The sequence below is a fragment of the Pseudorasbora parva genome, chromosome 5 (genome assembly GCF_024679245.1).
Source record: "Pseudorasbora parva isolate DD20220531a chromosome 5, ASM2467924v1, whole genome shotgun sequence".
Classification (NCBI taxonomy): Eukaryota; Metazoa; Chordata; class Actinopteri; order Cypriniformes; family Gobionidae; genus Pseudorasbora; species Pseudorasbora parva.
Window position 1 is genome coordinate 38,329,564 of NC_090176.1, and position 26,130 is coordinate 38,355,693.

Consider the following 26,130-nt stretch of genomic DNA (forward strand, 5'->3'; position numbering starts at 1 on the left):
TAACAGGCAAAGAATCACAGTCCAGTGGGCAGGCAAAAGGGTCAGTAGACAGGCAGCAAAGGTTCGTAGACGATAAACAAAGCACAACAGCAACAGGGAATCAGACAGGAAAATAACGCTCAGAAATGATGGCCGTGGCAGAATCAAGACTTCGCGTCTGCCTAGAGAACACAGTCTGTTAAATACATGGTCCTGATAAGCTGCAGCTGGGCGGTGATCAAAGTCCAAGGACGGGGTTTATGGGAAATGTAGTGCAAGTCAGTGTAGATGGGTGAATGGGTGCGTGTATGTTAGTATTCGGGAGATGGGGCCCTCTGCTGGCCAGCAGAGGGAATCACGGGGTTCGTCTCCGTGACAGAGCCCCTTCCCTGTGAGCGACTCCTGGCGCGAGGAGGTAAACGGCATCGGGGTCTTCCTCGTGGTCGGGGGGCCGGTCTTTCAGGGTTAGTTCGATGGAACTCTTCAATGAGGTTGGGGTCTAGAATGTCCTCTGAGTTGACCCAGGATTGTTCCTCTGGACCGTACCCCTCCCAGTCGACCAGATACTGGAGGATACGTCCCCGACGTCTGGAGTCGAGCAGCTCTCGTACCTGGTAAGCCTCCTCGCCCTCTACTGTGATGGGTTGAGGGGCTTGTTCACGGGACCTCCCCTCTCCCTCCTCTCTGGGACCAACAGCGGGCTTGAGCAGGGACACATGAAAAGTGGGAGAAATGCGATAAGTATTGGGTAAAGCCAAACGGAATGAAACAGGTGTGATTTGTCGGACAATTTGAAATGGACCCACGTACCTTGGACTTAATTTCTTGCAGGGGAGTCTGAGGCGAAGGTCTCGGGTGGATAGCCATACCCACTGACCAAGCTGATACTCCGGGCCAGAGCGACGCCTGCGATTCGCCTGTTCCCTCTGTCGTCGTACAGCCTGTTGTAGATGAACATGGGCCTGATTCCATGTCTCCTCACTCCTATTCATCCAGTCGTTAACTGCCGGTACGTCAGTCGGTTCTCCTGACCACGGAAACAGGGGTGGTTGGAAGCCCAGTATACACTTGAAAGGGGTTGGCCCAGTCGATGGCTTAATTAGGGAATTTTGAGCATATTCAGCCCACAGAAGGTAACGGGCCCAGTCATCCTGGCTCTGGTTGCAATATGACCGAAGGAAACGGTTGAGCTCCTGATTAAGCCTCTCCACTTGTCCATTGGCCTGTGGGTGATAGCCGGAGGTAAGGCTGATGTTAATATTGAGGGCTTGACAGAAAGCTGACCATAGTCGGGAAGTGAATTGGGGACCCCGGTCTGAGACGATGTCCTCAGGTAATCCGTATAGCCGGAAAACCCAGTTACACAGGTGTTCGGCTGTCTGCATGGCAGTAGGAAGCTTAGGTAGAGGAATCAGTTGGCAGGCTTTGGAGAACCGGTCAATAATGGTGAGTATGACGGTGTTATTCTGTGATGCTGGGAGATCTGTGATGAAATCAATGGCAATGTGGGACCAGGGGCGTTGAGGAATTGGTAGTGGTTGCAAGAGTCCAGCTGGAAGCTGCTTAGATGTCTTGTGCATGTCTTGCATCTCTTGATAATGTCTCCCACCAGAAGCGGTTCAGTAATAAATGGATCGTGGCGGTGATACCCGGATGGCCTGTAGAAGGATGACAATGAACTTGACTCATTACTTGATCTCTTAGATCGACAGGAACGAAGACCTTATCAGGCGGACATGCAACTGGAATCTCATTCTGGGTGTTGTGCTGCTGAATAAGTGACATGAGATCCCACTGAATGGGAGCTACCACAATGTGAAATGGGAGGATGGTTTCTGGTGTGGTGAGTGTAGGTTCCTCCTCAAACTGACGGGACAGGGCGTCGGCCTTGGTGTTCTTCGACCCGGGCCGGTAGGTAACTGAGAAGTCAAATCGTGTGAAGAACAATGACCATCTGGCTTGGCGTGGATTCAGGCGTTTAGCGGTGCGGAGATACTCGAGATTCTTGTGGTCTGTGAGTACAGTGAAAGAATTATTGGAGCCCTCAAGCCAGTGTCTCCATTCCTCTAACGCCGCTTTCATGGCGAGAAGCTCACGGTCACCCACGTCATAGTTACGTTCGGCAGGATTGAGCTTGCGGGAGTAGAATGCACATGGATGTAACTTCAGCGAAGGACCCTGGCGTTGGGACAGTATGGCTCCTATTCCAGTATTGGAGGCGTCTACTTCAACCGTGAATGGTTGTGAAGGATCCGGATGCCGAAGGATGGGAGCCGTGACAAACCGGTGCTTGAGGTTAAGGAATGCCTGACGAGCGAGATCGGACCAGTTAAGGTGATGAGCTCCCTTCTTGATCATGGAGGTCAAGGGGGCCACGACAGTGCTGAAGTTGCGAATGAACCTCCTATAGAAGTTTGCAAAGCCTAGGAAACGCTGCAGTTCCTTTAATGTCCTGGGTTCGGGCCATTTAAGAACAGCAGTCACCTTCCCCTCATCCATGCCGACCCCGTCAGGGCTGATGACATACCCCAGGAATGTAGTGGAGGTGGTGTGAAACTCGCACTTCTCGGCCTTGGCGTAGAGCTGATGATCAATCAGGCGTTGTAGAACAGCCCTGACCTGTTGCACATGATCCTCAAGGGTGTTAGAATAGATAAGAATATCGTCTATGTATACGATCACTGACCTGTTGAGCATGTCTCTGAACACGTCGTTAATGAATGACTGGAACACTGAAGGACTATTGACCAGTCCGAACGGCATGACCCGATATTCGTAGTGACCGGTGGTTGTGGAGAAAGCCGTCTTCCATTCGTCCCCTTCCCTGATACGAATCAGGTTGTATTTGGCTGTGCGTAGCTGTTCTAGGGCAGAAGGGACGAGTGGCAGTGGATACCGGAACTTTACTGTGATCTCATTGAGGCGCCGATAGTCGATGCACGGCCGTAATCCTCCATCTTTCTTGCGCACGAAAAAGAAGCCAGAGGAGGCCGGTGAAGTAGAGGGGCAGATGAATCCCTTCTCAAGTTCCTCCGTGATGTACTCCTTCATGGCTTCGGATTCAGGTTGTGACAAGGGAAAGATGTGACCTCTAGGGGGTGTGTGACCTGGAATGAGATCAATGGCGCAGTCATAATTACGGTGAGGTGGTAAAGTGTTGGCTTGTTGCTTACTGAATGCCTCGGCCAGGTCAGCATATTCATTAGGCAGGTTGGGTATGGTGGAAACGGTGGTACTGATGGAAACGGCGCAGACATGCATGGGTGTGACTTTAGACAGACAGGTGTGTTGACAATGGTTACTCCATTTGAGAATTTGACCCTCTCTCCAGGAAATCTGAGGATCATGCAGACGTAACCATGGTAACCCTAGAATGACCGGAGTGTGAGACACAGGCAGAATGTAGAATTGGATGCTTTCTTTATGAAGGAGGCCAGCAAACATTGATAGTTCTGTAGATAGATGGGTTATCAGACCCGAGCCCAGGGGCCGCCCATCTATCGTCTCAACTGAGAGAGAAGTGGAACAAGGGATTAATTTCACACGATGGGTCTTAGCAAAATCCTCTGATATAAAATTACCCGCTGCACCTGAGTCCAGCAGAGCATCAGTAAAGACACGATTACCATTAATCCATAATATGACAGGAATCGTTACACATTGAATAGTGCTAATAGACGTCAAAGAGGCACTCACCGGTCGTTGGGACTCAGAGGAAGGGCGTGCAGGACATGAGTTACGCTGGTGACCTGGTAATCCACAATACAAACATAGACGATTAGAGAGACGGCGGTCTCTCTCCTCCACGGACAGGCGGTAGGCACTGACTTGCATGGGTTCGGTGAATTCGTATGCAGGAACAGACATAGGTGGCATGATGCGCCGTGAACTTGAGTGTCGAGCCCGTTGGAGGTTGTCGATATTAATGGCCAATTCAATAAGGCTGTTGAGGTCCCTGCCCTCGTCTCGACATGCCAGTTCCGTCTGTAGCTCGTGATTTAACCCTCTGCGGAACAGAACCTTTAAAGTATCGCTCACCCAGGTGGTCTGCGCTGCCAGGGTCCGAAAGCTCAAAGCGTACTCGGCTGCAGTCCGTCTCCCCTGTGCTATCTCGAGGAGGCGATCACCCGCTCCTTTCCCCTCCATGGGGTGATCAAAAACTTCCCGAAATTGCCTCAGAAAATCTTGAAACGAGGAAAATGCTGTCCCATCGGGACGCCATATAGCAGTAATCCACTCCAAAGCTTTACCAGTCAATAGTGAACAAACGAAGGCAATCTTACCAGTGTCGATGGTGTAAAGGGTTGGTTGTTGATCAACGAAGAGCGAGCATTGCAACAGAAAGCCCTTACATCTGGTAGAATCGCCGTCAAACTTCTCAGGCAGCGCCAGACGAGGGTTAATATGAGACGGCGTTTCCATCGTGCGGGGAATGGAGGCTGCCGCCGGAGTAGGTGTAGCAGCTGCCGTAGCTGCTGTGTCATGGAGACTGCGAACTGCCTTAACAAGCTCCTCAGTGACCGTCGTTAACCGATTCAGCTGGTGCTGGTTTGCTGCAATCTGACTAGCTTGGGCCGCCATGTTAGTACACAGATGTTCATAGGCCGCTGGATCCTGTGGTGGCGAAGTCTTCTGTAATGACTCAGAACTCAACATCGGATCCATGAGCAGGCTTTAATGAATGAACTCTTGGTCGTACAGGCAGGGGTCGGTAACAGCAGATACAACAATGTAGAACAGGCTGAAGAGTGGTCGGTAAACAAGCAAACAGGTCGGGATAACAGGCAAAGAATCACAGTCCAGTGGGCAGGCAAAAGGGTCAGTAGACAGGCAGCAAAGGTTCGTAGACGATAAACAAAGCACAACAGCAACAGGGAATCAGACAGGAAAATAACGCTCAGAAATGATGGCCGTGGCAGAATCAAGACTTCGCGTCTGCCTAGAGAACACAGTCTGTTAAATACATGGTCCTGATAAGCTGCAGCTGGGCGGTGATCAAAGTCCAAGGACGGGGTTTATGGGAAATGTAGTGCAAGTCAGTGTAGATGGGTGAATGGGTGCGTGTATGTTAGTATTCGGGAGATGGGGCCCTCTGCTGGCCAGCAGAGGGAATCACGGGGTTCGTCTCCGTGACAGTTGGTATATGTAAATGAACAATGTTTACTCCGAATTGCGATTGAGTTTTCCCACCCACAGACAGTACGATTGACAGAGGGCTATTAACAGTACAGTTACTGTATGGGTAGGATTATAACTGAAAATTGTACTATGCTATGTCTGCTTTAAACCGCATTATGGTACAAATGGAACACCACCATGGCAACAGCTTTCTTACCCCTATGTGATGGCGTTTTGGTTTGGGCAGAACTGTCAGTTTCTTGAAGTTTTCCCATCCGTTTGGCCTTAAACATTGTTTGTGATCGTCCAGTTTGAAATGTTCACTACAAACATGGAAGTTTCTCAGATTTTCCATCACTGTTTTCTCTCCGTATTTAGGATCCTTTTCCGCATTTAGCCTCCGTTTACAGCATGCTGACTCCTTCATGGAAACCAAAAGTAACTTACTACCATTAAAGAGGGAAGTGAGACAATCTCATGTCAATCTTGAGTACCTATAGAGTAGTATTGCATCCTTCATATCTCCGAAAAGTCTTTAGTTTTCTTATACTTATAAAAGAAATATAGGCTGTACCGAGTCTTTCCGGAAAAAAACGAGCGTATCGTGTGGGCGGAGCTAAAGAATGACAAGCGCGCACAAAGCGGTGACGTCCTCAAGCGCGGAGAAGAAAATGTTACTCTAATAAACCATGGCTATCAATCAGATTCACCTAATAAATATATGATCCAGAATCAGATTCAGAGGCTGAAATAAATTGAACAGGAGAAGCAACAACAGCAGGACGACCGTCTCTGTGGTATGTACTGTATTTAGTGGCCTGTCAACATTTGTATGGGTTTACTCGTGGTTTATGATGACATAATTCGGTTTATGGACTATTGTATGTGACTAAACATTAGCAGTAGCAAGCAAAACGGTTTAGTGTAACGTTATATATAGAACAACAGTGGAGTAGTGCATTTGAATAAAGAATCACGCTTTGTGAGAACGTCCCCTAGGTTTATGTTTGGGTGGTTTTACAATAAACAAACTGACACCTATATTAGTCAGCTAAACAAATGTATTTAAACACACACCATAGATTGCATGCTCCATTGATAAATTAACTGTAATATTACACGATCGTGTTGTTTACTGATGTTTACTTACGCAACGATAGCCAACAACATAGACATTTGAAGCAGTTTTACTCACCGTCTGCTTCCAAAGCAGGACCGTGAACCTTTATCGTTGGGACCACTCCGTCAAAAACACACTTCTTTGGTGACATTTTTGATTTCGTGAAGTCGTGACAGCAGTGATCGTGGAGATCCACTTTTGCGACACGACTGAAGCATGATGTTGTGAAGCTTCCCGTCATTTCTGCGTTCAAATCGGTTCAAATGCAGCGCTGCCTTCCCGGAATGCTCTGCGGGTGCGTTAAAGTCGCTTGACGTCACCCATAGGAATAAAGTGGAGCGCGGCGCGACAGAAGTGTTGCACGGACGACTGGATCTGCAGCTTGAGAGCAGTGTTTATGGGCGTGCATTTCCTCTCTCGCTCTAGTCACACGCGTGCGCACCCTACCGGGAGAAGAGCCCGTACGGCCCATACAAGGACCTTCCGCTCTGTTGACGTCAAGCCGACCCATACTCGAAAAAAACTCTCCGAAATTTGTGAGAAACCGGAAGGAGTATTTTTGACACAGAAATACTCCATCAAATGTCTAACTTAGTTTTGAAACTTTGTCTACGTTTAGGATGGGAATCTAAGTCTTTAACAGTGTAAAAAGCTCAGTATGCATGAAAAAACATGGCAACCCCCCCTTTAAACATTTACTCTTTGAAATCTTGCCCCCAGGAACAATACACGTCTACACCATTATGACTAAAAGTTTGCTTAGAAGAATTTCCAACCAAAGCAAGTACGTGTTTGACTCTGGTTACACGTTTACCATAGTAGACTTGTGGTTGATGACAACTTGATGACAAGATGCCCAGTGCATTATGGGTCTTCTTCCTATTTGGTTGAAGGGAAAAATGATTTCAAATGATTTCACAATGAGATCATATTTTGCATGATCATATGAGTTGGAAAACGTTTCTTGTTAGAAAAAATGTAACTTCCAATGGCTTAATAATAGTTGTCTCTGCATATTAAAGAGTAAGCCCCAAAATTTAAATTACTTCCTTGATGGAACACTAATGGTGATAATTTGAAGAATGTTGGGTTCCAGATAAAATTGGACCCCATTAACTTTCTTTGTATAGACATTTTAGAATTGAAAAAAAAAGTGCAAACAATCTTTTAAGAATGCCAGGAAGGGGTAGGCAATTTAATTTGACAACAGTCATATTGTATTCAATGAAAGTCCCCAAAGAACATGCATTTCATCATCCATTCAGCGGTTTGGGTGACCAACATGCCCTGAAGGCAAGTCGGCATAACCGCTTGCTGGAAAGCACAAACAGTAGCCTATTTTCTCTGAAGGACAGGATACCAGTTGTATGTTTACAATTATTAATATCACAGAATCATTTCCTGTATGTGGATCCTCTCAAGTATATCTATGCATCTCTTTACCTTGTGTGGAGCTCGAAACTCGTTCTCCTGTGATTTTATTGAGTTGGGACCAGGCCAAGGGTTATTCTGTGTTCATGAGTACAGTACATTTATTCCCAGAGTAATGGACTGGCAGACTCGAAAACAATGCAGTAAAATATGTCCTTTGCAAATAATTGTTTGCAGAGATTTTTTTGTTTTCTTTTTGGCTCAGTTTCTCAAAAGAAGCTATGCATTATTTATGTGAATGACATTAATACTAAGGTGTTTTCCCTGGAATAGAGCCCGTTCTGCGATCTACATAACAACAGACATCAAAAGATTGGGGTATATAAATTCTATCAGCTTTACTATGGATCCAACACAAAGCCTTCTGAATGCATTGGGTTTTTGAAAGGGACTGAATAGCGGTGTTTAAAAATGCATGGAAGTGTGAATGTGCCGATTCTCCTGCAGGGGTTTTGGTGTGATGTATGGACACTTTATTGAGCAGTGAGTGGTTTTGAATGTGATGTATTAACATGCGGTGCTTTGGAAGGCATAGCCCGGCGGAGGAAGTGATGGCTCCATTTCATAGGATGTTGATTACATTACTCTGTGATGATGAATTAGTTTAATTAAATCCAGCCAATGATTTACAGAGGATACATGCCAATACATGGTGAGAAACAATGGGCTCTGTGCATGTTACTGCCCCGTGGACTTTCTTATTGAAGTTTCAGGTCTTAATAGGGAGGGGAAGGAAGCTATGGTATAGTAGTTAAGATATATGTGCTGGTTACTGGAAGGTAACAGGTTGGATCCCTCACTCAGAGCCTTTACCATTTCTTTGGCTTTTACTATACAATGATGTGTGTGTTGTGAAAGGCCATTTTGTAACCTGTTTAACTCCTTTTATGTACATATGATATAGATATAGTATACAAGTAATACTTAAAAGGGGTGAAACAGGTTCAAAAATTATCTTTCATAATGACTTCAACTTAACTATGCATACAGCAACTTACATACTATATAAGGGATGGGCAACTTAGGTCCTGGAGGGCCACTGCTCCAACCTTAATCAAACACACCTGAACAAGCTAATCAATGTCTCAGGATTACTAGAAAGATACAGGCAGGCGAGTATTTATCAGGGTTAGAGCTAAAGTCCACAAGACATTGGCACTCCAGTGGACCAGCCTGTCGCACCACACACTTCTTGTAGGGAAACATAATGACACTATGACAATAAAGCTTTAGAGCAGCCATACTTCTAGTAGAGTGGGACCATCAAGCAAAAAGTGAAGGCTGACTGGCTACCCCATGAGCAAGTGTAACAAACCAACTACATATGTTGGTAAATTAAATTAGCTAAAAAGGGAATTATATGTATTTAGGTTCTTTGAAAGTACTAGATGTTGCAATCCCTAATGTTTACACCAATATTTTTTAATTTGGGAGTTCTTGAAGGATGGCTGCTATAAGGTTTTACCACCGGGACACATCATCAGTTGTGTACCTCAGCAACACAGGGTGTTTAGGCCAATTATCACAATACATCCCACAATACACTGTATATAGTGGGGCAAAAAAGTATTTAGTCAGCCACAAATTGTGCATGTTATCCAATTTAAAAAGATGAGGCAGGCCTGTAATTGTCATCATATGTACGCTTCAAGTATGAGAGATAGAATGAGAAAATTGTCAGAATTTTTTTTTTTTGTTAATTATGGTGGAAAATAAGTATTTGGTCAATAACAAACGTTAATCTCAATACTTTGTTAAATACCCTTTGCAGGCGATGACAGAGGTCAGACATTTACTTTAAATCACCACAAGGTTTTTTACATATTGTTGCTGATAGTTTGGCCCATTCCTCCATGCAGATCTTCTCTAGAGCAGTGTTGGTTTGGGGCTGTCGCTGGACAACATGGATTTTCAAAGATTTTCTATGGGATTGAGATCTGGAGACTGTCTAGGCCACTCCAGGACCTTGAAATGCTTCTTACAAAGCCACTCCTTTGTTGCCCAAACGGTGTGTTTGGGATCATTGTCATGCTGAAAGACCAAACCACATTTCATGTTTAATGCCCTTGTTGATGGAAGGTTTTTACTCAAAATCCCACGATAAATGGCCCCATTCATTCTTTCCTTTACACGGATCAGTTGTCCTGGTCTCTTTGCAGAAAAAACAGCCCCAAAACATGATGTTTCCACCCCCATGCTTCACAGTAGGTATGGTGTTCATTGAGTTTTTACCAAAAAGTTATATTTTTGTTTCATCTGATCATATGACATTCTCCCAATCCTCTTCTGGATCATCAAAATGTTCTCTAGCAAAATTCAGATGGGCCGGGACATGTACTGGCTTAAGCAGGGGGACACATCTCTCACTGCAGGCTTTGAGTCTCTGGCAGCATAGTGTGTTACTCATGGTAGCCTTTGGTCCCAGATCTCTGCAGCTCATTCACAAGGTCCTCTGTGTGGTTCTGGGATTTTTGCTCACCGTTCTTGTGTTAATTTTGACCCCTTGGGGTGAGATCTTGGGTGGAGCCCCAGATCAAGGGAGATTATCAGTGGTCGTGTGTGTCTTCCATTTTCTAATAATTGCTCCCACAGTTGATTTCTTCACACCAAGCTGCTTACCTATTGCAGATTCAGTCTTCCCAGCCTGGTCCAGGTCTACAAAAATGTTTCTGGTGTCCTTTGACAGCTTTTTGGTCTTGGCCATAGTGGAGTTTGGAGTCTGAATGTTTGAGGTTGTGGACATGTGTCTTTTATACTGATAACAAGTTCAAACAGGTACCATTAATACAGGTAACAAGTGGTGAACAGAGGAGCCTTTTAAAGAAGAAGTTACAGGTCTGTGACCCCTTTTTTGTAGGTGACCAAATATTTATTTTCCACCATAATTTAGTCAATTTTACACTTACAAGCTTACTACTAGTATACATTGATATTAGTATACTTATTACATAAATTATATTTAAAAATATACTTGAACATTGTACACTTAATAAAAATTAACTTGAAGTATACTTACTTTTCGCAAGGGTAGTGTCGTGCCGGAGTCTTTCATTTAAACAAAACCAAACCTAAAACTTACAGCTATAACAATATTATTTTGTAAACAAATTTAAACTGTGAAGAAGAAAACGTTTTGTGACCATCAAATCAGCATATTGGAATGATCTCTGAAGGATCACGTGCCACCGAAGACTGGAGTAATGGCCGGTAAAAAAAAAAGAAAAAAAGAAAAAAAAAAAGCTTTGCCATCAGAGGAATAAATTACATTTTATATTAAAACAGTCATTTTACATTATTATAATATTTCATAATATTACCATTTTATTGTACTTTTATTTAAATAAATGCAGCAAGAGGCTTCTTTCAAAAACATTTCAGAAGTTGGTGTATATTATGTAATGATATTGATTAATATTATTATAATCGATGCTTTAAGGAATTAAGATAAGTGAACACCAATCAAACAATAGAAAAGTATTTGTTTAGTGTTTAAAAAAAAAAAAAAAAAAAAAAACATACCTGAGCAAATATCTGAAATTTGAGTGTCTAATTGGGCAAAGCCACAAAATCATCATCGCCATCCATAGACCTTAATAAGACTGTCAGCTGTGCCATTAAAAATCAAACACATTCTCATCAGAAATTACCGCCTAGTCTTTAAAATCCAATATATCGAAGTGTTTTCATTAGAGCCCCACATATAGACGTGGGATATGAGGCATGTGAAAACTGTCCTAATGTAGAGATAACAAACGTTGACAATGTGGCCTAAAGCTAATCTCTTTGACATTTGAAGATAAACCCAGGAGGACATTGGAATGAATGCCACTGCATCTCAGAACCCATTTTAAGAACACAAACTTTGCACCCCATGTAAGTGGCATATGCAGTTTCTTAGAGTAAAGGGGGGAAATTACTTGCTTCTCTCTTAGGATAGTGAAAAATACACAATGCCACTACGCACACACCACCTTGACAGATTGCCGCACTGTTGCCAAGAGCATCAACAAGAGGCTGATAGCTAAAAGAGCTAATAAACAGCAAGAAAGAAGAAATTCAAGTGACATGTTTGTACATAACCACAAAGGTTGTGGCTGCTCAGTCAAATGTGTTACATTTTCAGAGTATTTCAATCCTTGTTTGTATTAGTGAATGTAAACTAGATTTGTGTATCCTGAAGGAAATAACCAATGTTTACAAGTCAGGGGAACAAAAAGAATATTGTTGTGGTTTTCTGTAAGTTTTTAGGTTTTCAGCTTTGGTTCTGCTTAAATTAAAGCCTCCGGCCACGACACAAGCATATTCCATGTTGTATTGTTTTGCAAAATGCCTTTGAGATTCTTATTTTAAAAATATCTGCAAAGAAAGAAGTCATACAGGTTAGGAATAACATGAGGCTGAGTAACTTTGGATATAATAAGCATTTTTGACTAAACTATCACTTTAAGAGTGATTAATAGAGTCTGTATTTTAGTCTTGTTCCCAGGGAAAGTTCTCTAAACTTTGGCTAAGATTCTGGCAAGGTTCTTAAAAAGTTATAAACAAACAAACATTCTTCCAGTAACTTTTACCAGAATGTTTGTTCAGAGTTATCTGGTCTTTAACCCTTAAATGCATGAATGCTTCGCCTTTCATTATTACATATTCAGGTCTTTATCTAAAAACGGAAGGATCTCTACCTGTCGCACAATTACAGAAGAATGAAATCGAGCATATTGTATTAGATGCACAACATGACACCATGACTGATCTCACAGAATGAATATTTATAGCATCATTTTATATTTTGGAGTAACTAACTCCACTCCTATCCTAAAACTACCAACTCTCAACAATATAAAACACATAACAGTAACAGGCATATAAATGTACAGTCACATGTATTTATTGCAAAAACTGACCAAAAAACAGTATAAAAGTATTAACTCATGTTGCATTCCAAGTCTTCTGAAGTCATACGATATCTTCATGTGAAGAACAGAGTTGATCTTGATGTTTTAGTTGAAATGATGATCGCGCTCCTTTGCGAACAGAACACACACGCACTCGTTCATTCATATTTCTGATTCAAATGATACACAACAAGTTGAATGACGCGATCGTTTACGAGACACACGAGAGCCAATGGCATTTTACGATCGAAGCTGACGTAATGACGCAATTGGTCACAAGACACACGACAGCCAATGCTGTCAAAGCTGACGTGACGTTTCTTCCGGCAATATTTGAAATTTATTATTAATCTTTGGCGAATGGATTCGACGTTACTGATCGCTTTTGGGGATTTTCTTCACACAAATCAATCGTTTGGCCTCGGAACACTTGGAATATTTGTACTTTCTGAATAAATTATGTATGCAGTCGTATCTGCCTGTTATATCCTGTTTTTATATAATACACAGATGGGTAGGTTTAGGGAAGGGTTTGAGCTAAGCGTTCAAAATGTGTCTGAATATGTGTGTGTGTCCACAAGGTAAATGGATTTATAAACATACTAAATTATGTTTTTTTGAAAATGTAAAAATGCAGAAAGTTTCTTGTGATGGGTAGGTTTAGGGGCTGTGTGTGTGTGATGGGTAGGTTTAGGGGCTGTGTGTGTGCGTGTGTGTGTTGGGTAGGTTTAGGGGTAGGGGCAGTGTAGGGGGATAGAATAAAACGCCGTTGATAAACACGCTAAAAAGCGATAATGCATCAAAATGGCATACGAATTGGCGTGTCATATATATGCCATTTCATGAGATCAGTCTGGGAATGGAGAAAAAATATTACCATTTAGCGCCTCCGGTGGACGCTTCACCCAAAAAGTGCAGGTAAACGTACCTGGAGGTACATAATTAGGGTGTTGCAAAAATGTAGGCAGAGTAACGTATTTCCAATGAGCCTGGGTTGTGTATTACATTTTTGCTTGCAAGGGTTCAGTTTGATCAGATGTTTTATACCATCATTCAGCATCTACCTTACTATATTTGTAATCTCAGACATATTATCAAAACTATAATTTTTCAAGATCTTCAAAATCAACATTTTGATTCCAGACAGCTTCTTCATCGGATCAACCATCAAGTGACATTGACATTAATATTTGACTGAGTTAAGTACTTGCTCTACTGTAAATCGCTGAGCAATTTCAAGTTTTGCTGATGATACTTCTTATTCTTTTGTTGCGGAAATCATTCTGTGTCAGACATAAAGGTGAATTGCACACTGTAAAAAAAAATATCTCCAATTAAAAATGTTCAAGTGACTGATCACATTGAAATTTTTCAGTTGGCCAAATTGAATTTCTGTGAATTGATGCCATTGCAGATTGCAGAATGTTCTCTTAATGTGTGTATAACCAATAAAAAAATGAATACATAAGCTAGATATTTGCTCTTAACTTAATGGGAAAGGTAGAAAAGCATTCTTAGAACATATTTCTGTCAGCATTGCAAGGCACTGCAAACATCATCTTTATATATTACAACACAGGACGTAGAGAGGGAAATTTGCTCAGTAGTCACCGCACAACACCTACATGAGTACTACATGAAGTGTGTGGCTAAAAAAAAAACTGTGAAAAAGAGTTGAGGGTCAGCTGTAAATAAACGTAATATATACACTGAAGTCAGCTAAAAATGGGAAGAAAGGCAGGAGTGTTTATTTATTTATTTCCGTTGCCTAGCTGCTAAGGAGGTGACCAGCAAGATTATATTGTGATTTTCTCATTTTCTTCCAAGCTTTTATGATGAGATATGTTCTTTCGAAGCACTTTAAATTGTAGCAACACAAATTTGAGTCTTATTTGCATATATATGAACAATGCAGCTCAGGGCCTGTGCTCTTGCACTGTGTGATGTATTAAATAACCATATTGAGACCTCAAATTTTGAGCACCACATATGGAGGCCCTTATGATCACCCCTTCTGAAAAAGAGACAGCACGTATACCATGGATGGAGCTATACGGTTGTTTTGTCTTCTAACTGTTGTGGAGCTGTCTTTTAGCTCGCGTTTTTATTGAACCTGAGGCTTTTCTTTGGTTCTTAGATATATTGGTGAAAGTGGAGCTCAAAAGATATGCCGAGGGACCTCATGTACTATGGGCAGTTTGCTTTTCTGTCCAAGGTCAGTTTTACCCGGGCTTTTCTTTCTCGAATGCCAGTGCACTGAACATTTCGATTGTCACTGACCTAGAACAAGGGAGGGAAAATAAATACAGTGTTTCTGTGTAGGAGAAAAAATAAAGATGTATAGATACAGAGGGAAAAAGTCTTACGATAAACAAGAAATTACTTGAGGAGTGTTTAATGTGGGAGTGTAATGTACAATGCCAGCGTTGTTATACAAACATACGCTGGTCCAGCCGTACACATAATCATGTGAGAATTACTGGTTTACTTAGAGTACCAACAGGGGAGAGTGGGGTAAGGAGGGTAATACATGTCATAAACATAATCTTATTCTGAGCATACATTTTATTATGTGACCTTAGAAAAAGACCAGTTTATTGAGAAGTGTACATGATACGTTTATTTTTATTTTTATGCTAACTAAACTAAAACAAAAATAATAGAATAAATATGTAACAGAGTATGTTGATATGAGAAGAAGGAGGCAGGAACCGGTTTTAAAGACTTTAATACAAATAAATAAATAAATACACTGAAAGTTAAAACGGCAGTCTCCTCACGGATAGCTGAAGCCTGGGGGTAAGGACAGACGAGATGAGAGAAAAGGATACGGAGGCACAAGGAGTGACAGAGACGAGAGAGTGGTCGAGCCATGCGATGGTACTGGTAGCCGGCGATTGCTCCTCCCCATCATGGCCGACGGCAGCAGGCTCCAGCCCACTTCCTCTCCGACGGCAGCCATCCCACCTCGACCCAAGAGTAGGCCTGTCACGATGACTAATTTTGCTGGTCGATAAATTGGCCAAGAAATTATTGCGATAAACGATAATATTATTGTTCTGAGACCATTTATATCTAAATAAAATGATGATAATGGCATAATAATGCAGGTACACCTTTTCAAAGATCAATTAACTTTTATTTCTAAAGACTATTTAACACTAAAAACGAAGAACATTTTAAATATCCACAATAAATGAACAAAACAACCAAAAACAATAAAAGCAATGGACTCTCAGTCTGTTAACAAAAATGCACTTAAGTAAATACCAAAAACAATAAATAAAATGGATGAAAACTGCAATGGATGATTGTGTTTTAGGTGCATATTAGGGGCGGCACGGTTCACAAAACCCACAGTTCGGCTCGTATCACGGTTTTCGGTTCTGTGCGGTTCTTGTAGTTGTTTTTTCTTTTAATCGTTAACACTCCATAAATTTACTTCAGCGTATGATATATAGCTTAATTATCCACAATTTAGGATAGGCCTACAGTATTAAAAAAAATTGATATCATGCAATCATGCACAAACTAAACTTGACTTGGCCATCTGAGGAAAGCAAGGTGAGATTTTGATACAGCGAAAGAGAAGACATTGATGACCTGCTTTTCAATTATTTGGCAAAAAATGAGAATGTGTATTACTATCACTACAGGAACGTATGTGCCTTTTTAGCAAACAAAGATTGAACTGAAGAATTAACTTGCATCTATCAAACTGCCAACTTCAGTGTAGCTTTAAGCCTCGTTTATTCTCGACGCGCCCGCACGAGTGCGCAACACCACATTTCGCTTGCCGGTGTGTACGTCAAATTTTGTAACTGTATTTGTGGCTTCGCATCCGAAGAAGCACTAGTTCAGGCGAATCTGGCTGAGCATGACATCTCATCACCCAATCTACGTGTCGAGTATAAACCTCCCCAAACGGACGAGGCGCGCACCATCAGCAAGAGAGAGACGAGGAAAACAAACAAACAAGCATGCAAATGGAAATTATCAAGCTATTTTTTTTTATTGTGTAATTTATTAATTGACTATCGCGACAGGCCTACCCAGGAGCACGGCAGCGGGCTCTCCATCCAAAACAAAATATAAAGTCCAGGCCTGACTTTCTCTCGCTCTTTACTGTCGTCGCTCCTCTTTTTATGCTTCCGTCACGCCTCCGTGAGAGAGCGACTCTCGCCGCTCTCTCACAACTCTTGCTGCTTGTCACAAAAATAAAATAATTCAGGAAAAATCAGATATGGCAGATAAAATATGCCAAAGTAGTGAACTTTGCCTCTAATTGCAGAAAATACTATAAAATAACAACAACAAAAACACATAGAATGGTTTCACTGCAGATATTTAATTGAATTTATTTGTTTTTAATGTGAGCAATGTACAGCAAAACATTTGGAATGGGACTGTGCTTCAGCCACAAAAAAAAAAAAAAAAAAAAAAAAACCTTACAAAGCCGTTTACACAACTGTTTTAACATTGATAATAATCATAAATATTTGGCGAGCAGCAAATCATCATATTAGAATGATTTCTGAAGGATCATGTGACACTAAAGACTGAAATAATGATGCTGAAAATTAAGCTTTGCATCACAGGAACAAATTTCATTTAAAATATAGAAACCAGTTATTTTACATTTTAATAATAATTCAAAATATAACTTGTTATAGCATAAAAACAATCTAAATAGTCCAGTTTTCAAACTTTGGCAGGTAGTATATACATATAGGAATCATATTACTATTTGCTGTGGTATCAGCATTGGAATTAAGGATGAAATTTCACAGATATTGACTACTGAAATGTTGGCGTTGCGTCAACCCTTGTGCTTTCCATGACAAATTTTTAATCATTTTCCTCAAAGAATTCATTATTTTAGATTCCTTGATTAAAGAGACAGAACGGATGATTTCATACAAAAGCCTTTCGTTACACATTAAGTAGATGGATTAGCAACTCCCAGCTCTTCTCTCCTCTTTCACATTGAGAAAAGTAGGTAAATATCACCATGGTTTTTTAATTAAAAGCAATATGTGAGGGACCCGAAAGGGACTGCAGGAAGGGTTTATTTTGGCAGTGGACTATCTTTAAAGTGACATTGCAGCCAATCCAGAAAGTTAATAAAAAAGCCCAACTGATCCAAAATGTTCAGTTGCTGAGGCCCTACTTTGTATGGAGCAAGAGTGCAGACTCCATCTGTATGCTTATTGTTCAGTCCAAATCATTTGATTTCCTGAGACCACTGGTTTCTTTGGGCAACTAATTGAGGCTCGTATTTACATTTCATCCTCAAGGCCTTTTAACACCAGAGTCAGACAGCTGGCATGGAAGAAGACCTTGACTGTAATGAATTTGAGATAATGTGTGCATTTGTAAGAAGACTTACAAAAGAAGACTTACAAACTATATATATATATATATATATATATATATATATATATATATATATATATATATATATATATATATATATATATATATATATATATATATATATATATATATATATATATATATATATATATATATATATATATATAAAGGTACCAATGCAATTACACCATATTTACACTATCTCCTCTCTTACAACCAGAAGTTGAATAGCAATTTAGCACTTGAGCATTCTTCAGCCTTTCTTTATAATGCATTATTCACTAAGCACTGGGTGAGCAAGTTCATTTGTTTTCTTTTTACAAATATCAAATGAAATACAAATATCAAAATGATATTTTGATCTGTTTGATTTAGTCATGGTTCTAGCAGTCTTGTGTAGCCAGACCTTCAGTGAGTCTCCATAGCAGCTTTCATTGTCCAAGTACCACCTAAGAGTGTATCTGACTGACATATAAAGCAACTAATCACAGTTTCATCATATTTATAAAAGACAGATGCGCATGCCACCATTTTTGTATTTATTTTTTTTATGTTGAGAATGCATGAGAATCCAACTATTATAGCCTGCATGGGAAAACCCAGACAACTTCCGGCAAATTTAGATTTGCTCTGCAAGTAGTCTGGCAAAGAGCCCATTCAAACCCATTTCTAATCCGTCGAAATCGCGACACCAATCAGAAACGTTGGGGTGGGCTTTACACGATGATGAGAGCGCAGTGACGATGAAGCAGATTTTGTACATTACAAAGATGGATGCCGCTGAGGAACATCACTTGTTCTAATCACATTTTGTCTGTTTTAAGCTAATTAAACTTTTCATTTTCGTTAAAACCCGAACAAAGAACACAAACACAAACACTTGGCTACCAGATGTGGATTGCAGATGTTTGCTACTTGGTTGAGGAGGATGGGGAATGTGATCATGTGCTAACACCACACAGCAGCTCTGTATCTGGCCTTTCTGTGCTTATTTCCTCACACTAGATCTGGTAGTCATGTAAAAAAACAAAAAAAAAAACAAATTGTAAATAAATAACTAGCGTAACTATGCTCAAGTCTGTAAATATTCTAACACATCTGAAAAGACTGAATTTGAATAAACTTTGTGAGACACAAGACTGATCAATATTATTTTATTTTCAAAATATTGCAAATAACATACGTTCTAATCGCAATACAAATGCCTTACAACGGGGGGAAATGCGATCAGAGCTCGATGTTTTCTGTTCGACCATCAATCTGAGATGTTTTAGTCGGTCTGAGATGCTATTAGGTGTTCCAAATTTAGCAAAAATGTTGATTGAGTGGAGATGGACACCAGCTATTATCATATTACATTTACAATGATGGCAAAAGTCATCAGAAGCCATTGCAATGTCTTCCTCTAAATCACAAACAGAGAGTTGCTGTCAGAGTCTCAGATGTTTCTCCGTCGCTCTGCATACGTCATCTCCTTCATCGCTCTGATTGTTTTTAGGTTTATCCAATCGCGCCCAGAGGCATTTGAGCGACGTCCCTTAGTGATGCCCCTTTGGATATGATTTGTCTATGAAGCTTAGCCAGACCAAATCTCAGTTACTACTCAGAATGGTCTGTTTTTAACCAGGCTAGTGTCGCCATACAATATATGGTGAAGGGTGCTGCCCTCTTCAAATTGAACAGTGGCTACTGCAACTGAATTTTCCTATTGGAAGTTGTTTTCGTGACGTATGCAGGCTCTTTCAACAGCTAACTGCCCACACCCCTGGCACTTGGCATAGGCTCAGCCCCTGGTATAGGACATGTCTGTTTATTGTTTAATTATTAACACTAAATCATACCAAAATTAACCTAAATGCATGGGTTCAACAGTTTATAAAGTTAGTGTTTTTTAGCATTTGCTGTGAGCATTAGCCTGAATGAACCATAATGGTAATATTTTACCTCTCAAACACTGGCCCTATTTACTCTTGGGTTGCTACTTCGCTAGCATTGTTGACATCAGAAGTTAAAGGGTTAGTTCACCCAAAAATGAAAATTATGTCAATAATTACTTACCCTAATGTTGTTCGACACCCGTAAGAACACAAATGAAGATATTTTTGTTGTAATCCGATAGCTGAGACAGGCCTTCATTGACACCAATGTCATTTCCTCTCTCAAGACCCATAAAAGACACTAAAGACGTCGTTACAAAGCTCATCTCACTACAGTGATTCTACAATAACTTTATGAAGTGACGAGAATAGTTTTTTTTGCACAAAAAAACTGAATCACGACTTGTATAGTGATGGGCCGAATTCAAAACAATGTTTCAAACCGTTATGAATCAGCGGATTGATTCATGATTTGGATCACGTGTCAAAACTGCCAAACTGCTGAAATCACTTGACATTGGCCGAATCATGAATCAATACGCTGATTCATAACCGATTCATAACCATAACTTTGTTAAGAAATCGGCCCTTCACTACATGTCGTTATTTCGTTTTTTTGCCCAAAAAACTATTCTCGTCGCTTCATAAAATTATTTTAGTGAGATGGGCTTTGTAACGACGTCTTTAGTGTCTTTTATGGGTCTTGAGAGGAAATGACATTGGTGTCAATGAAAGCCTTTCTGAGCCGTCGGAGTTCAACAGAAATATCTTTATTTGTGTTCCGAAGATGAACAGAGATCTTACGGGTTTCGAACGACATTAGGGTAAGTAATATTAAATTTTAAAAGTAAATTTTCATTTTTGGGTGAACTAACCGTTTAATGTCCACAGACAATTCACCCTCCTCTTCTTCAGGTGAAGGTAAGGGAGAAAAGTCCTCTACTTCAACTGACCCCGCTCAGCCCCGTCCTCGGTTCGCCCCCTCTGTCTTAGCATATTTCAAATATCTCCAGGGTGTGGAGTTAGGCTCTGACCAGGGGTTGATTTACACTTTAAAGAGTCTGTGTCTTGAACTTCACATACTTCACATAGCATTTAGTTGGTCTGAATAAACGTTCATTGTCACAGCTGTAAACACCACAGCTTTCTTCTTCCATGAGGGGGCTTTCTTCTTCCATTACTGACTACTTTGTTTACAGGCAGAACGTTAAAGAACATGACATGCACTTCTCTCTGAAATCCTGTGGGATTCAACCAGAAGACGACTTCTGATCTCCCAAAGAGCTTCTAATTTTGTGTGCCCTATACATTATATGTTCAAGCAATGGTCTGTATGCATGATGTCTGAGACTGAGAGTACGGGTCTAGTAATGGCAAGGTCATGGTTTGATTCTGAGGGGAATGGATGAACTGATAAAATGAGCAGTTTTAATGCAATGCAAGTCTTGGATAAAAACATCTGTCAAATGCATACATGTAAACAACATATTCAGTATAGACTGTAATGTCCAAGGTTTTTTTTTTTTTTTTTTTTTTGGACAGTTCTTCTACATGCAAGTATCATAAGCATGTGTTATCCGCCTCCGCTTTTGTGAGTTTTCTCATGATGGAGAATGTTTCGCCACGAGTGCTATCTGGCTTCTAATTCGGTACAGGGTGAAGAGAAATTATTTCCTATCATCCCTCAACTGCACAGACGCCATCTGTGTTATCCTGCATGGTGCATCTGAAACTCCTGAATATTCATCTCTCCCTCTCATCTGATTAGATTAGTCCCCAATCAGTTTGTGAGTGGAATGATTCTGTATTTGACAATGCAGTTTTATTAGGATAATCACAGTTTGTCACATCCCCTCACCCCTCCACGTTAACAGAGCAATACATGTGACATGGGCCTCCTCAGTTGTTTTGCTGCTGTATTTACTCATGAATAATGGAACGGCACCTCATGAATGCATAATTAGAGAGATGATCGCCAGTATATCTGTACAATTTTAATTGAAAATTAGCACGGATATTAATCAACATATTTGGGCCCAGAAATCCCTCTGACACTGTTATATCTACTGAGTTGTGTATGCATGTTGAGAGGCCGTGGATTGAAACAAATGATGTTTTAATTGAAAAGCCTGCCTTGTATCTTCTCCGCCAGCTCTCTGAAGAAAAGCCACAAGGTTGTGAGGTTGATTAGCCTGCCTTTTGTACTCGCATTTGAAATATGAGTATGCAAAGTTGAGGTCACTTACATTTGACTTTCCTTAATTTAGAATATCCTTGCGGCTCAGAAAGAGGTGGTCTAAAAAAAATTATTCTGAACATTTTCATGACAGAGAAAAAAAGAAAACGCATGGGAGAACAATGAGTTGCTTTTGTGAAGAGAATTATGGTTATTGGAAAGCAGAAATATGCATTGGCGAATAAATCATACGCTTATTATATGTTAAAAGATGACAATCCACCATTAAAGACCCCCTTAATTATGGCGTCATTGTGTCTTATGAAGTCTAAATGAAAGCCGATGAATAACCCCAACTCTTCCGGAGGATGTTTTCAGTGGTGTTGGATCAGAGCTCAGAGGAAACTGGGACTCCGGAGATTTGTAAGAGGTCCTGTCACACGAGCTATAAATCTCACGCTAAGTGGCTGTGTTGCAGTTATGGTAATTGATACCAATGTAGTTAAGGTGCAATGTGACATATTCACAGTGTGCGAGATGGAAGTCGATGTTTCACTTAGACGTGTTTTATGTGTTCTTGTGGCTGCTCAAGCAGATGAGGGTCACCTATGTGCCTCATGAATCTTTAAACAGCTGCTTGGTGCAACCGTGTCAATAGATATCTCTGAGGCTTTGGCTCCGGCTCTCTCTCACTCTCTCGCTCTCTCTCACTCTCTCTCTCTCTCTCTCTCTCTCTTCCTCACTCACACACACACTCACACTCACACACTCACAATGATTCAGAATAGTTTAGCAGCGTAGCCTACATGCACGCCTGTTTATGGTACAGAGTAATGCCTTCAAGTAAACACATTTGCATTTGTTTTTATGAATTAAAAGGCCATTTACAGCAATGCTACTATTTACTGTAAGCAACATGTTTTGATGTGAACGTCATTGTTTATCTGGAGTGCTGTCTTTGTAAATTTCATTGTTGTTTCTGCAGTATTTTTGCATGCTTATTGCTACAAAGTTGCATATTTAATCATTATGTAAAATTTATTTAATGTAATTAACCTTTTGGTTACATGTTTGTAATTTCTTAATTTAGCTTAATTTGTAGACAATTCATTTCGGAATGTTTTTGCAACCTTTTTGTGTTGCATTGTGTGTGGGTGGGTGGGGGGTGGGGGGTGGGGGGGGGGGGGGGGTAATCCCTACGTTGCCACAAAGATGGCAATATCCAAAATCCTTGTCCTTGTGGGGACATTTTTAGGTCCCCATGAGGAAAACATCCTATAAATCACACAGAAGGAGTTTTTTTGAGAAAGTAAAAATGCTGAATGTTTCCTGTGACGGGTAGGTTTAGGGGTAGTGTAAGGGGATAGGATGTACAGTTTGTAAAGTATGAAATCCATTACGCCTATGGAAAGTCCCCATAAAACATGGAAACACGACATGTGTGTGCGCGCGTGCTTTTGTGTGTGTGTGTGTGTGTGTGTGTGTGTGTGTGTGTGTGTGTGTGTGTGTGTGTGTGTGTGTGTGTGTGTGTGTGTGTGTGTGTGTGTGTGTGTGTGTGTGTGTGTGTTGCATTAAATTGATCTACAACACTAGTAAACTGTGAAAAATATTTCAATTTAAAATAGCAGTTGTAAATGTAATGTTTTCCTGTGATGGAAAAGCTGAACATTTCTTCTTATTATTAGTGTTCTTAATGGCTGTGTTGTATAAGGTTTTTTGGAAACCATGTTTTTTTGTCAGGATTCGTTGATTCATTTATTTAGAAACATTTATTTGAAATCCTTTGTAACTGTAATGAAGGGAATCCACTGGAGGCAAGTTGTGATATAAACAAATTTCAATGATGACTTGACTTCACTTGACTAAAACAGACTTCAACATGAACCATAAGCAAACTTGACAAACTCACCAACAGAGGTTACAAGAAACAATACTTGACAAACTAACAAGGCAAACATGAGCACTATACAGGTGCATCTCAATGAATTAGAATGCCGGGGATTTATTTCAGTAATTCAACTTAAGAGGTTAAACTAATGTATTATACTTTATAGACTCATTATCACATTTATCTCACATGCAAAGTGAGATATTTCAAGCCTTTATTTGTTATAAATGTGATGATTATGGCTTACAGCTTATGAAAACACCAAAATCAAAATTTGAGAAAATTAGCACATTGTGAAAAGGTTCAGTATTGTATGCTTAAAGTGTCACACTCTAATCAGCTAATTAATCCAAATCACCTGCAAAGGGTTCCTGAGCCTTTAAATAGTCTCCCGGGCTGGTTCAGTTGAATTCACAACCATGGGGAAGACTGCTGACCTGACAGTTGTGCAGAAAACCATCATTGACACCTTCACAAGGAGGGAAAGCCTCAAAAGGTAATTGCAAAAGAAGTCGGATGTTCTCAAAGTGCTGTATCAAAGCACATTCATAGAAAGTGAAGTGGAAGGGAAAAGTGTGGAATAAAAAGGTGCACAAGCTATAGGAATGAACGCAGCCTGGGGAAGATTGTCAGGAAAAGGCCATTCAAATGTGTGGGGGAGCTTCACAAGGAGTGGATTGAGACTGGAGTTACTGCATCAAGAGCCACCACACACAGACGGATCCTGGACATGGGCTTCAAATGTCTTACCTGGGCTAAAGAAATAAAAAACTGGTCTGTTGCTCAGTGGTCCAGCTCTCTCTTCTGATGAGAGCAAATTTTGCATCTCATTTGGAAACCAAGGTCCCAGAGTCTCGAGGAAGAATTGAGAGGCACACAATCTGGGATGACTGAAGTCCAGTGTGAAGTTTCCATGGTCTGTGTTGGGTTGGGGAGCCATGTTATCAGCTGGTGTTGGTCCACTGTTCTTGATTAAGTCCGGAGTCAATGCACCTGTTTACCATGGCATTTTAGAGCACTTCATGCTTCCTTCAGCAGACAAGCTTTATAGATATGTTGACTTCAATTTCCAGCAGGACTTGCCACCTGCCCGCACTGCAAAAAAATACCAAAACTTGGTTCAAAGACCATGGGATTACTGTGCTTGATTGGCCAGAAAACTCGTCTGACCTGAACCCAATAGAGAATCTACAGCGCATTACCAAGAGAAAGCATCCTGGTCTTCCAAAATACCTCACCAGTGCTACAGGCTGATGGCATCCATGCCATGCCGCATTGAGGCAGTAATTCATGCAAAAGGGGCCCAAACCAAGTACTGAGTACATATGCATTGCAATACTTTTCAGAGGGCCGACTTTTCTGTATTGTACATTTCTGTAAGCCTCGATCATCAAAATTATAAACAAAGACTTGAAATATCTCACTTTGCATGCAATGAGTCTATATATTAGTTTAATGTTTTAAGTTGAATTACTGAAATAAATAAACTGTTCCAATACATTCTAATTTATTGAGAGGCACCTGTATATACAGAGGCTAGGGGAACACTTGACCATGGCAACCAATGAACAGACAGAACTCAACCACATGACAAGACAATGAACCAATAGGCTTGTTCGACTTCATACAGCAATGCGCATACAATTTTGACTGATCGGCGGCTGACTTGAAGCAGTGCATGCCGCTTCTGTCCGACTTGACAAGATGACAAGAACCAGGAAGCATGACTGTAATAATAAACCTCAAAATAAAAGACACAAACAAACAAAACCCCAAAACAACTATGACAGTAACATTACAAATGCCTTTACTGTCACTTTGAATAAAAACTGAATACTTCCTTGCAGAATAAAATTAGGAAATAGCAAGAATATTTATACATATATATGAAATATATAAAAATAGCATACTTCATTTTTTTTTTTTTTTTGTAGAAATGTCTCATTTGAAACAACTATCTGTTTGATTAAACTGGTTCTGCAACCTTATTGCATTTGCAACTTTTACAGTATGAGATGTATTGACTTTAACCTGCTAATCAAATTAACATTCATTAGGATAGGTAAGAGAAAGGACAAATTGTAAATGAAAAATCTGTAGCCATTTTATTAGCCTTTTCTCTTAAAGAAAAAAAAGACAGGAAATGGTGCTGAAGGAAAGTTTTTGCCACAAAATTAGATCACTCTGAGGTTGGCAGGGCATTTATGCTAAATTCAATCAACTGGATTGTTTCCCATTTTCATTTGCTTCCCTCAAAGCTTAGCAAATTGAAA

The 26,130-nt window shown here is 40.6% G+C and overlaps 1 protein-coding gene across 13 annotated transcripts in view; it reads left to right on the top strand.

Annotated features, from left to right (window-relative positions):
• The window catches only part of lrp1bb (low density lipoprotein receptor-related protein 1Bb), a 442,399-nt gene that overhangs the window by 159,809 nt on the left and 256,460 nt on the right, over positions 1-26,130 (top strand). The window lies entirely within an intron of this gene.